Raw genomic sequence first — 12,621 nt, forward strand, 5'->3', positions numbered from 1 at the left:
CTCAGTCACCAAAAGGGTCACCTCTCTGGTGGCCAGCACGTCAGCCTTGAGTCATTCAGAGCCCCAGGAGCTGAAAGGTTGAATAACCTAAGAAAAAAATGATGCCAAGGAGGCTCAGAATGTCTTCCCAGTAATGGTATCATCCCAGTCATGGGGAGCAGGGAGCAAGGAGCAGGGACCAGGAAGAGCCAGTCAGCTTGGTACACCGAGGGGACACAGCCACGGGGCAGGCATCTTGAGGTCTGTCCAGCTTTTTGGAGGGAAATCAAGAGAGCCTGATTCCTGGGAAAACAGCAGCCTACTGGGCTGGATTCCTCTGATTTCAGGGCCTGAAGCAGAAATGTCAGTGGCTAAAGGTAGAATTTCTCTCCCAAAATAGTGAGAAAATGAAAAGGTGCCTCCAGGTCCCAGGGAAACTGCCTAACCAGCAGGGAGTCATCAGCCCTCTGTTAGCGCCCTGACTCGCTGTCCCCGGCCTCTGCTCCAGGGGGCAGGTGTGTGAGACTCCCAACAGGTGCACTTCAGTCCCTGGTCACGAGCGAGTCGAGGGGCTGGGAAACACACGTGGTCCCATGTGACATGTCTTTTGAAAAGTTAGTTTAGATGACAAAGACAAAATGCATTTTATATATTATACTGAACATTATTCTTGTTAAAATTCAAATTGAAAAGCATATATTATTCAGTAAGTTTAAGAACAGAACATAGAAATTACACAAACTTTAAAACAGTAAAAGAGTTTTCAGAGAGAATATTTGCTTCAACCACCTTCCGGACCATCTAAGTTTTAGTTATACTTTACACCTCTGAGTACTTCGCTGGGGGTTATGCAGAAAATAACGTGAACAGGAAAGAACAGATACTTCTGCACTAGGATTCTCACTCTTCTTAAAACAGACCAATAACAATAATGTTTTGTTTGATGACTTAAGCTCATTTATTTATTCGAGAGGCTGTGGGTGACCCACTGGTATTGAGAGAGAAATAAAAATTATTTTGTTTAATATTTCAAACTAACACAGTAGTTTTCCCTTTACATAAACACACCTTGAACGGGAGACAATAGGGAAGTCAGGGCCTCCTGCTTCCCCCTTCAGGCTTCCAGGAGACCATCCGGGAAGCACGCCAGCCCCCCGCTGCGCGGCGTGCGGGGTACAGCACACCCGTGACGCAGAACTGGCCGAGTTTACCAGCTGCGCGTCTCCGCCAAGTTCCCTGCCTCAGCTCCACAGGTTAGCAAAGGTGAAAACCTTTCATAAAAGGAGCCTAGCCTTTTCTTTCCCACACCTGCGAGGGCCTGTGCTACTAGCCCCTGCCAAGCCACACCCGGCGGGATCCTGGGTCCACAGCAGTATCACCTTACCTTGAAAACGGCAAACATTTTATTCTCATAATATTTTCGTAGGTAAAAAATTGTGGATTTATTACTTTGTACCCCTGAGTGATACTTTTCTTTAGCCTAAAATAATGGACAGAATATAAAATCTACTGGAGAAGAGATCACTGCTATACACACAATGTTATAACAGTGTTGAGAAAAAGTCTCTCCAAGCCACATTTTCTCTTCCAAATATAAACTTGCATGAACAACTTACACAAAGCACCAAGACAAAAAACCAAACCTGAAGTTAGAGAAGTGAAATATTAAAGTGATGGGTAATTTATTATGAGTAGTAACTGCTCAGAAGCTAAAACGATGACATCTTTCTACTTTTGAATGTGTAAGAAATGAAGCTTGTATTTTCACTCTGCAGGACAGAAAGAAATATTTTTTAGGGAATCTGATTTTAGACATTAAGTTCAAAGGTTCTGCCTCTGATCTGTTGCTTCAATGACCTTTACAACCTGTGTGACTATAAGAGAGGTGGCAGAGATCTGGACAATGAATTCAATATCCAGTGGGCTCTTAGGTGTTACAATCACACATAGCCATTAGCTTCTTCTAACATATTGAGGAAAACTCCCCATAGGAAAATTTCTAGCAAGAAAAAAGAAAATGTTTTAGGATTTTCCTTAGAGGCTATATTTTTCCTATTTGTTTTAGCACATTTTTGTGTGTCCGGAGAGTGAACTGGAAACAGCACCCACAAATGCTTGGCTGTAAAACTTTAAAGTATTATGTAATGTGTCCACATATTAATTCCTTATATAGGACCTCTAAACACAGGAAAGCAGTGTGTGTTGCAATATAACTAGGTGAGGGAGGGAAAACACCTTATTCAATACCTCTAAATTTACATAAAGTATATGAAAAGCTTTTTTTTTATTTAAAGAAAATCTTTTAAAGAGCATGAGAATGGGCTATTTTATTATTAGTAATTTAAAGATTCTGATGACTCTAAGAAGCTTCTTTTAAATTTTATAAATTAAATTCATTCTTTTTCATTGTCCATAAATAGTTTTATTAGAACACAGACATATCCATGACTGCTGCTATAATACAACAGCAGAGTAGTTGCAACAAAAACTGTATGGTACCCTGTTTGGTTTTCCTCAGGGGTTAGAGCTTCGCCCCTTGGACTGAAGGATCTCAGGTTCAATTCCGGCCAAGGGCATGCACCTCAGTTGCAGGCTAGATCCTTGGCCCTGGTCAGGGCACGTATGGGAGGCAACTAATCAAATGTGTCTCTATCACATCAACGTTTCTCTCTCTCTGTCCCTCCTTTTCCCTTCCACTCTCTAAAAAATCAATGAAAAAAAATGTCCTCAGGTGAGGATTAAAAAAAAACCCACAAAAAACAAAAACTGTATGGCCTGAAAGCTTAAGATATTTACTATATGGCCTCATCAAACTCAAAAAAGCTGCCTTTAACTCCTGAACACAATGTGAACATAAGGAAAGAGTTGAATATCTAAATATATAAGTTAACATAATAAGGAGGCACCTGTCTTGGCCTATCATTAAAAGAATATTTCTGAGGAAACACAGGCTGCAATAAGACAGCACTTTATTACACTGCCATTAGGAGTATAACAGGTTCGTGTTCTGCAAAGCAGTTAGGAACAGGATCGGGGAGCCTCAGAGATCACTTTCTCTGCTGTGAAGAACTTGACCGTAAGAACATACCACAATTTATTCAGCCATTTCCCTAGTGAGAGGTATATGCACTGTGGTCAATATTTCACTATTAGAAACAATGGCATACATAACATTTTTATGAATGATGCATTTAAGATTTTTGTGTATTTAACATAGATCATCAACTGATGGTAAACCTATAGAGTCCCATTTCATGAGGAACAGAGTATTTTACGGCATCTCTGAGTCCCTAGGATATAACCCTAAAAGTGGTCTTGTTCAGTCACTTTACTAGATATCGCCAAAAAGGTTTTCTGAAGTAAGAACAATTTATTCTACATCAGCACTTTTCAGGCATATTACTGTTGCCAATCTGATGGAAAAGAATGGCATCTCACTGTTATTTTCAACTGACTTACCATAATTGCTAGTAAGATTCAGTATCTCTCTTTTTTTAAAGAATAGTTTATTGATTTTAGAGAGAGGGAAGGAGGGAGAGAGAAACATCAATGCGAGAGCACAGCATCGATCAGCTGCAGAGTTAAGACATGTTTCCATGTTTGCTTCAGCTCATAAAGAATATCTTAATACATATGCCTAAAAAGTGCAGTGGTTTGATAATCTATAAATTACTTTTTCTTTGACACTATTGTAAAGTATACACAGGGGTGGGTAAAAGTAGGCTTACAGTTGTTCCTTTGGAAATAATACAAATAAATAATACAATAATTAATAAATAATGCAAGAATAAACTGTTTTCCATATTCACAACTGTAAACCTACTTTTGCCCACCCTTGTATTTATCAATACAGTGCAAACACCTCTTATATGTGTATATTCCTTTACATTGATGTATTTTAGCAACATACACCATTAACCTTTAAAGTTACCACAAAATAAAAGAACAGGTTCAATAACATTTTCTAGTTCATGGAAAGCCTTTAAAAAGACATTGACTAATTTCAAACAAAGCCAAGAAACCAGCAGGGAAAAAGTAGTCATGTTCAAGTCAAAAAATTAAATTATCTAAGAGGGGTGGGTCATAATATTTCATTTGTAAAAATTTTAAGTCACATTTTATGAAAATAAGAAATGTGCTGTCTTCTAGTTAAATAACAGCTCAAACACAATCCTTAGAAGATATAACATATAGATATCAGAGTTATTTATGTAAACTTTTATTATTTCCTGGTGTTACTACACAGGAACAATACTTTGATTAATCTTTCAAAGCAAGGATTTGGGAAGATACTGTTAACTTCTGTGTTAGAGAAAAAGATAAGGAATTTCAATGCCATGTATTTTTACATAATGTAGTTCCTAACAGCACTCTTTAAAGTATAAATTTTAAAAACCATCAAAGAGAAAAAATGACGAATTGATAAAACAGCATTCAACTCGATTTCAAAGATTAGAAATAGTAAATTATTTATTTTTACTATAAATAAACATTTTAATTATCAGACTACTAGTCAAATTTATGAAGCAATGGCTCAATCTACAATGCCATTAAATGTTTCTTTTTATATAGCAAATACCCAGGAGTGGAAACAAATTTATGACCCTCATCCCTGATCTCCACTCATTTAGCAGTGTTTACTAAATGTGGCGAAGGTAGATTGGCTGGTGATGAACTCAGGATAAAACGGAAAAAATGTGAACCTTGACCTTTTTAACACCACTCAAAAATCAGAACCAGATCCATCCGCACACTAGCCCGCTGCCTTCAGCCTAACAAATTGGAAACCTGATCTCCAGTCCTCGGAGCAGAGCGTGCGCTTGCTAAGGGCCCACTCCTGGCGCCTCTCTCCGCTGCCCACTCCCTCCAGACCAACGCAGAGGGCTCCAAATGAAGTGAAATTTCTCATGGCATTTAGAGTTCACAACACTGTTAGATGTAAGAAATATTTTTGAACTATTTCCTTTGCCTTGTTTTCAAATTCCATTTGCAAAACATAATATAAAGGATGTAAATTCTGAACAGGCAAGAATAACAGAAACCCATTATCCATGCTCCTCAATTCCACTCTTCACTCCCTCCTGCCATAGTATTATCATGTTAAATTGACCAAATACCCACTTCCACAGACATAACCCATGTCCTCTAAGAAATACCTGTCAATCTTTACTTCCCTGGTTTGTCCTTGGTCGCAGAATCTTTTCTTTTTCCACTCTCCAACCTGGTAGATTTGCAACAGTAGAAGAAGTAGTAGAAAGATCACAACTATTTGGTATAATGTCTAAGACACAACTTAGTTGTGTTTATTTCAAGGAAAAACAAAGATGACTGAAAGTACCTGTTTTCCTCTAATTTTTCTAACTGGAAAACCTGGAAATAGGCAAAAATGAGGCGAAATTTTACAACAAATTAAGCTAGGGTGATAAAATCCATGGGGGAAGAGGAGGAGGAGATTAAATGACATTTAAAAATATCCAAGCCTTCATTTGATTAACTTTAATCTAATTATAAAAAGTCACTGCTCAGTTCCCTACCAAACAAGGAGACCTCAGAAGATTTAAGAAAAAAAAAAAGGAGGTTAGAGAAGCAAAAATAATGCTGAATTAAAGCACTTGGAGACCAATGGCTTTGAACCTGGTCTCCACCAGTCATTCCAACCAGTGAGCCTGTCTGCAGAGGTTTGGGCTCTCGTAACAGAGCCCTCATTGTTTTCAAAGGCTGTTAGAAAAATGCTGCTTTATATCTCCTCACACCACAGACTCCGTGCGCAGCCCCGAGAAAGGCGGCTGAGAGTGTACAGTCCACAGGAAGAAAAAATGCATGGATGTATACACAACCCCTCCCCCGCGCAGCACCCACCACACAGAAAAACACATTTTTCTGCTATAAACTACCTTCAGCTCAATTCCTGGCTCGCAAACTGTGGTAAGGATGTTATGGTGGTGCATAATTTATAACTGGAAATTTCTGATTCATGTGGGATTTGGGGCATTTCTTTGCCCTTTACCCACTGCCTCTCCACTTCCACCTCAAGCCCGGGGAGGTGAGAGCCGGCAGGAGCGGGGCCGATGCCACGGGCAGCGAGGAGATAAACACTGCGCTTCTGAGAGTGCAGTTACTCGACACCTGTTTAAAATGTTTATACAGTAATTAAAGATTAATGCTTATTCCAGACCAGATAAATATTAGACAGTGCATGTGCGTATACACACACGACTCTGCAAAGCTCGGAGGACAAAGCTCTCATTGTGTCGCGCTTCCTTAGTGAAGGTTAGGCTTTAAAGAGGCCCGAGCTTCACAGAGTTTATATTACCGAGGAGAAAAAGGCTTAAAAATGTTAAGTGGTTGGAGCTACTGAGTGCCATACAGAAAGCAGGTAGTTAGCAGTGAGTATGAGCTAATTCTGCTGCTAATCGTTTGGTTTTCTAGGTATTAAAGGGCGGCCTCAGTCGCCTTCTGCGCAGCACTCAGTTCAACGGGTCCCTCTGACTTGCTCACTGAAGTCCAACAACCAAAACCTGCTGAGACCACAGCAAAGAAAAAATTTGGTGTTTATTAAAATTTACTGGCTATAATAGATATAGGTTTTGTTCTTAAGTTTTGAAAAGGCAAAGTAATGAGCTGTGTTTGTTCATGGTCTGAGCCGTCCTCGGGGAGAGCGGACGCCGTGTGCGACCCTCTGCGGGTCCCTGCGGGCCGCGCCTGCCGCGTGGGGGAACGCCCGGCCATCACGCACGCTGCAAGGCAGTGTAAAATACATTTTCTAGTTATGATACATTGAGAGTTTTATTAACTTCTTAATTAACACCAGAAAAACTTAACAAAGAGTAATTGTCGTGTTTCGGTTTATGCACAAGTATGCCTCGGACAAATCGCATGGATATATTCAGCCATATTTCTCAGTTTCCTGACAGCGATTCCATGTATGCCCGTCTGATGATATTCATTCTGGCGAATTCTTTGATAAATAGAAAACCTACTTTAAACTCAAAGGAGTTGTAAATTGTGACCATTTTTAAAGTTAAAATACTCACATATTGCATTTTCATAAAGGGTATGCTGATAGAGTAAAAATAAGGATTTAAACTTGAAAAAGTGGTTAAATAAGTCTCATGAAATAATCTTTACGTTTTCTATAAAGAAAAGGATTTTTCTTCTCTTAAATGTCAATGGAGACATTTTATTTATACTATTATTGCATAATACAAACAATTTGACATGGGTTTTAAAGGGTAACAATAAGGTATGTCTCAGAGATTTGATAGAGTTTGTGGGCAAAAATACACAGAAGTAATTTTGACAAATCTCTAGGTTTTACAACTGAGTGCACTCAGACAACGGGACCACTTTACATCCTAACACACACCCCTAACTCACCAACACCCACCAGCTACAGATGAAAACCTGAGAGCCTCCCCTAGGCATCACATAAGGTCCCCACCACAGGGATCTCTAGAAACAAGTGGACATGTATCTTGAAGAATACAGAAACAAGAGGGCATTTCCCTCTAATGCTTGATTAATTCTGAAATATTAATAAGCACGACTTTAAGATGTTTAGTAAAAATAAGTCAGTAAATCAAAAGAAAATTCTGAACAAAACAAATCAGAATAAAATTCACTGAGAGTAGAAACTATGAAGAAAATGCATCTTCAAGAAACATTGATGAAAGAAAGCCAGCGGTGGAGAAACACCATCACAAACTAGCCCCACTGTGGGCATCCCTGCCTGCCCATGTCCTAACTGCTAATTTTCTCTCTCAAAGACTGTTCTGTAATTAGTAGATGTTTGTCTGCCAATTTGTTCACCGGCCTATTCTAAATGGGTGATCAGGAAGTACTTTCCTATAGTGACGAAGTGACTATGGGGAGAACAGACAGAGGGCCCAACAGAGACAGCAATCATTTGAGTCGAATGCACTTAGTATCTTAAACTGAGTACTGCATCTCAAGATTACCTGGAACCGAGGCAACACAAAAGGACGGAAGGAAACCGAGAACACTCTTGTGCAGAGGTGGGTATTTTTACATTCCTTCCTTCACTTAATTTTTAAGACTCTCTGAGTTAAGGAATCATACAGATGACAAAAATTATCTCACAGGTGTCAAAAGTGGCAGAGCTGGGATTGTTCCTAAATCTCTGAGTTAAGTTGAGGCTCTTCCCCTACATGCTGTTGCAAGTGTTACACATAAAGGGGAGTAACTGCAGAATGTACAGAATGCGTTACACACGATTGTGTACCCAGATACTGACTATCAGGCGACTGGCTCATAACCCAGTCTCATAGAGCAGTATCCGTGTGTTCCTGGAAATCAGAAGTACAAAGGTACAAATGTCTAGTTATAAGACAAATGAGACCCGGGGAAGTAACATGGACCATGACTACAGGTAACAGTGCTATATGGTACACTTAAAAGCTGCTAAGAGAGTAGATCCTAAAAGTTCTTAGCACAAGGAAAAAACATTTTTCTTATTTTTGTATCTATGAGAGAACAGATGTTAATTAAACGTATTGTGTTAATCATTTCCCAATATATGTGAGTGAAGTCATTATGCGTATATCTTAAACTTACACAGTACTGTATATCAATGAAATCTCACTAAAACTGAAAAAAAGAAATCAGGACTAGAGCATCTGAGTATATTTTAAGTTCAAAATGTCCAGTTTAAATTAATTATTCAACGGATATCTACTTTCTTTCTGAAATGATTTCAGACAGCTTACAGCATAAACACCTACAAATGAAACATGAAAAAGAAGTTAGTCTAGGGACCTGAAGCCGCAGTGTGACTCTCAGAGGGAGGGAAGCACACAGGCCCCAAGCTTCTCCGTCTACTCTACGCAAATGAGCAACTGAAGCAAGACAGGCGGCTGCTGGGCCACATGGCTCCTGCTGTCTGAATGCGAGGAAAGCACTAATTCTTCAGGAATGCTTTCCTCTGGCACAAGGTCCATGAATTCTCAAACACGTACACTAACACCAGTGGGGGTGTTTTCCAAGGTGTCTCTGAAGATGCTGAAGCATTCCCTTGATTTTTGCTTTTTGTTTTTTTAAGTAGCACCCCACAATAAAAGGCAAAAGCATGCATGAATCAGCACAGGGCAGGCCATTTGGGCGGGGAGACTATGTCCATGTAGCTTCTCTGAGGTCCTGCCTGAGGCACAGACAGGTCTGTAAGGAGAGGAGAGGGCCACGGCCTCCCTCAGCAGCAGTACTGCAGAGTCAGCAGCAGAAGCTGGAGGCCCCACGGCCTTGCCCCGGGTGAGTGGCTGCCATGTGCGTGTTCTGAACTGCTGGTCGGTGTGAGTGCCACAGTGTGCAGATGCTCACGCAGCCACATTTCTGATGTGTGAGGACACTGAAGAATCTGTAGCCACCTTACTCCTGCTTCTCAGCAGGGGAGGAAAGTAGGCAACAGAAATGCTCATAGGCAGAAAATAAATTTTAATGTTACAACTATAAAAAGCTGAGCAACTTCAGAAAACACTGTTTGGAAGTGCACTGCAGGAAAGAGACACAGGGCCCTGTAACATTTAGGGGCCTTTCTCTTCACAATCTGGAGTGCACCTGCTTGGGACTGGTATGTTCCCCTGACTGCTGTCTGCTTTGCCTCCTGGGGGCCGGGTGCCCCTGTGCCCAGCACAGCACATGGGCTTCGGGCTTCGCTCTGCACGGGAGGCAGCCACCGGATGCATGTGCCCTGGAGAAGGCTCCTCTGCCACGGGCCGTAATGGGGTTCAGGTGGTCTCTGACTACACGTGACTGCCACCAGTTGCCCTTTGCCAGGCAGAGGGGAGAACAAGCCCAGGGCGAGCAGCTACTCCTGCTGTGTTTCTGCCAAAGTGCTCTACTTGGCACTTGAGAGGTTTAACTCAGTGGCCTCTTCCTCGTGGTGCTTCTTCAGGAATAAGCAGTGGCATCCGTGCTGGCTTCTCCAGCCCCTCCGGCTCCTCAGGGGAGGTGACAGCCCCCTCACTGTCAGGTGAGTCCGCACACAGAGGCTCACTGTAGTCGCTGCCCTGTCAGTGGGCAGTGACGAGGAAAGCAGGACGCACCTTCCAGTGCACAGAACAGGTGGAGAAGAGCTCAGGATGCACACTTCACCAGCACATACTTCCAGCGACAACTGTGCACTCCACTCTTACAAGCGGAATACACCTGTGCCAGTCGATCCCTAGTCTCAGTCTCCCCCCCAGCATGCAGGTAGGTGCAGCACACTGAGAACCAACCCCCACCCACTGTCACTGCAGCTCTCCCCTGTGACACAGGAAGCCTTGCGTGTCTGTGTGCGCACAGACTCAGCACATCCTGTCTTTTCAGAGGGGAAACACACTCCACTGCCAGCTACCTGGAGATAAATACCTTTAACTACACCTGACACTGACTCGTTTTAATGGAATCATCATTATGTAGATTACACCCAAGACACGCCTCTAAAGTTTAGGAAGTCATTTGGGAGTAGTATTCAAAACAAAAGTGAAACATACTATTAGTTCCATTAACCCAGGTTAACAGTTTTCTTTTTCTTTTATCACTCCTCAGAGAAGGCAGACATGATACCTTTAGGGATTACACCAACCAGTAAATGTTTGCAAGCAACAATAAACATGAACAGGGCCCAGAGAACTGAAAAAGTCTCCTGTTGCAAATGCTGGACAAATCAATGTCGGCTTGGCACAGACATTCACTACCTTGCATAGAAACAAATCCAGGTTTGGGTGGCTTCCCCTATGAGAGAGTACCATCTGTCTTCTCCAGACTGAACACAGCCATCCATGTCCCTATCCCCTGCTCCGCCCCCAAACACAGACTTAAACCATTACCTAATGGCGCTGTGAACACCCCAGCGGAGAGCTCCGTGGGGTAGGAAAGGGTGGCCAGGAAAGGGGCGGGAGCACACAGGAAGAGAAGAGAGCCCTCCAGCTGGGGCCTGTTGGTGACTTCTTGGCCTCAGTGTTTGAGACTCTGGCATTTTTATTGCCTGTTGTCTCGGTGATAACGTGCGAGCACAGAGATATTAAACCCTAAGCAAATGTATTCAAACAAAGGAAAAGAATAGGTCATTAGAGAGAATGGCAGGAGGACATTCATTCTGAAGTAACACCTAGAGAGAATGCAGTATTTTAATTTTTGAAGTTACCATAAAAGTGTTAGCTAAGGCTATTATTTCAATTGAGTGCTTTGGGGAACTCAGGCAAATAAATGAATTATAAATGACATTCCATGAAATAAATGCTAAAAGAAAACGTTGGTAAGTGGATGGTTCCTCTCTTTCCCTGCTGTAGAACTGCTACTTCATGAAATTGTGAGAGAACCAATGTACCGATTTCGCAGAAGAAAAGCACACTGCGCTCTCGTCAGTCACTGCTCCATGCTGAACACACAGCACTGCTGCTCCAAGCTGCTGTTGCAAATACCAAGGAAGGAATTACAGCCCATCTTCTGAGGACTGAAAAAAGTTACAAATAGCTCAATTCTTTTCTTACTAGTCTGTAATACTTCTACAAAAACATAGTCTGGACTAAGATTAACACCACGACAAGCCACCTGCCCTTCTCTCCTTTCTGACTGGGAACAAATACCTGACACTGGTATCAGAGCCGGCTGCCTGACGTGTCCTCCTGAGTGGCCCAGCGAGCACCTTTAGGCACCAGATTACTTACTGAGCAAGTGAAGGGCTTAACTATAACTAGTTGGCCCTCACACTCCCTCCCCTGGGACAGGACAGTTATCTTCACAGATCCCCTTTCACAAACTAACCTCGCTGTTGCCCACAGTCCCATCTCTTCCCTCAGTGCCCTGTCTTCTCCCAGCGATGATCCTTGGGCAGGGCTTGGCATGCCTGCGGCCTGGACGAGGCGCCGAGCCCACGGAGGACGTCTGCCAGGGTGAGGGCAGGGCTATCTTACCTTTCATAAAGGGAACAGAAATTTTAATTGTAATAACTAAATCCATACTAATGATGATAATCCAATACTTACTATTTATATTCTTTTGCCTATGACTTGCATGTGTGTGATACATATGAGTAATAACCAAGAAAAATGATGATGGATGCGGTATGGAAAGGTCGAAGAAGGAACACGTTTGTTTGCAAGAAGACTCTAAAACATCTCCCCAGTTGCTCTGTCAGAACTTTCTGCAGGGACAAGATAGTCCTATGGATAAAGTAACCCATGTGTGCTAGCTACATGTGACAACATCCAAAAGGGGCACAATATATCACCCAAACAGCTCAGAAACTGGCTAGTCACATTATTTATTATGAGCCACACATGTGACAAATTATTATACTCAGTTGATCCTAATAAGTCAAAGAGCAAGCAATTAGCTAACTCAGTCAGAGGGCTGTTTGTGGCAATTTATAGATGCGCTCAAGCTGTCCCCGCACTTCAAAGCCCCATTAAGGGGAAACCTTTTAATGACTCACTCGGGATGACAAGTATTACACAGCACATATGGCAGCCAAGAATGTGGCAGCCGATTCTGTTACAGCCTCCCCGCAGCCTGCAGCCCTAGCAGCTGCTAGCCTGCTCCAGGCTGGGCTCCGGGGCTGCAAGCTGCACAGAGCTGCGGCTCCAGGATGCACAGCCTGCCCAAGAATAATGTGTGCCATTGAATTCTTGCATCAGGCAGGTT

General features: G+C 42.2%; 1 protein-coding gene across 1 annotated transcript in view; it reads right to left on the reverse strand.

The window, feature by feature from the left end:
• The window catches only part of GMDS (GDP-mannose 4,6-dehydratase), a 570,121-nt gene that overhangs the window by 219,676 nt on the left and 337,824 nt on the right, over positions 1-12,621 (reverse strand). The gene's annotated exons all lie outside the window — the stretch shown is intronic.

This window comes from Miniopterus natalensis, chromosome 9, assembly GCF_054644295.1.
Source record: "Miniopterus natalensis isolate mMinNat1 chromosome 9, mMinNat1.hap1, whole genome shotgun sequence".
In the NCBI taxonomy this organism is placed as follows: domain Eukaryota; kingdom Metazoa; phylum Chordata; class Mammalia; order Chiroptera; family Miniopteridae; genus Miniopterus; species Miniopterus natalensis.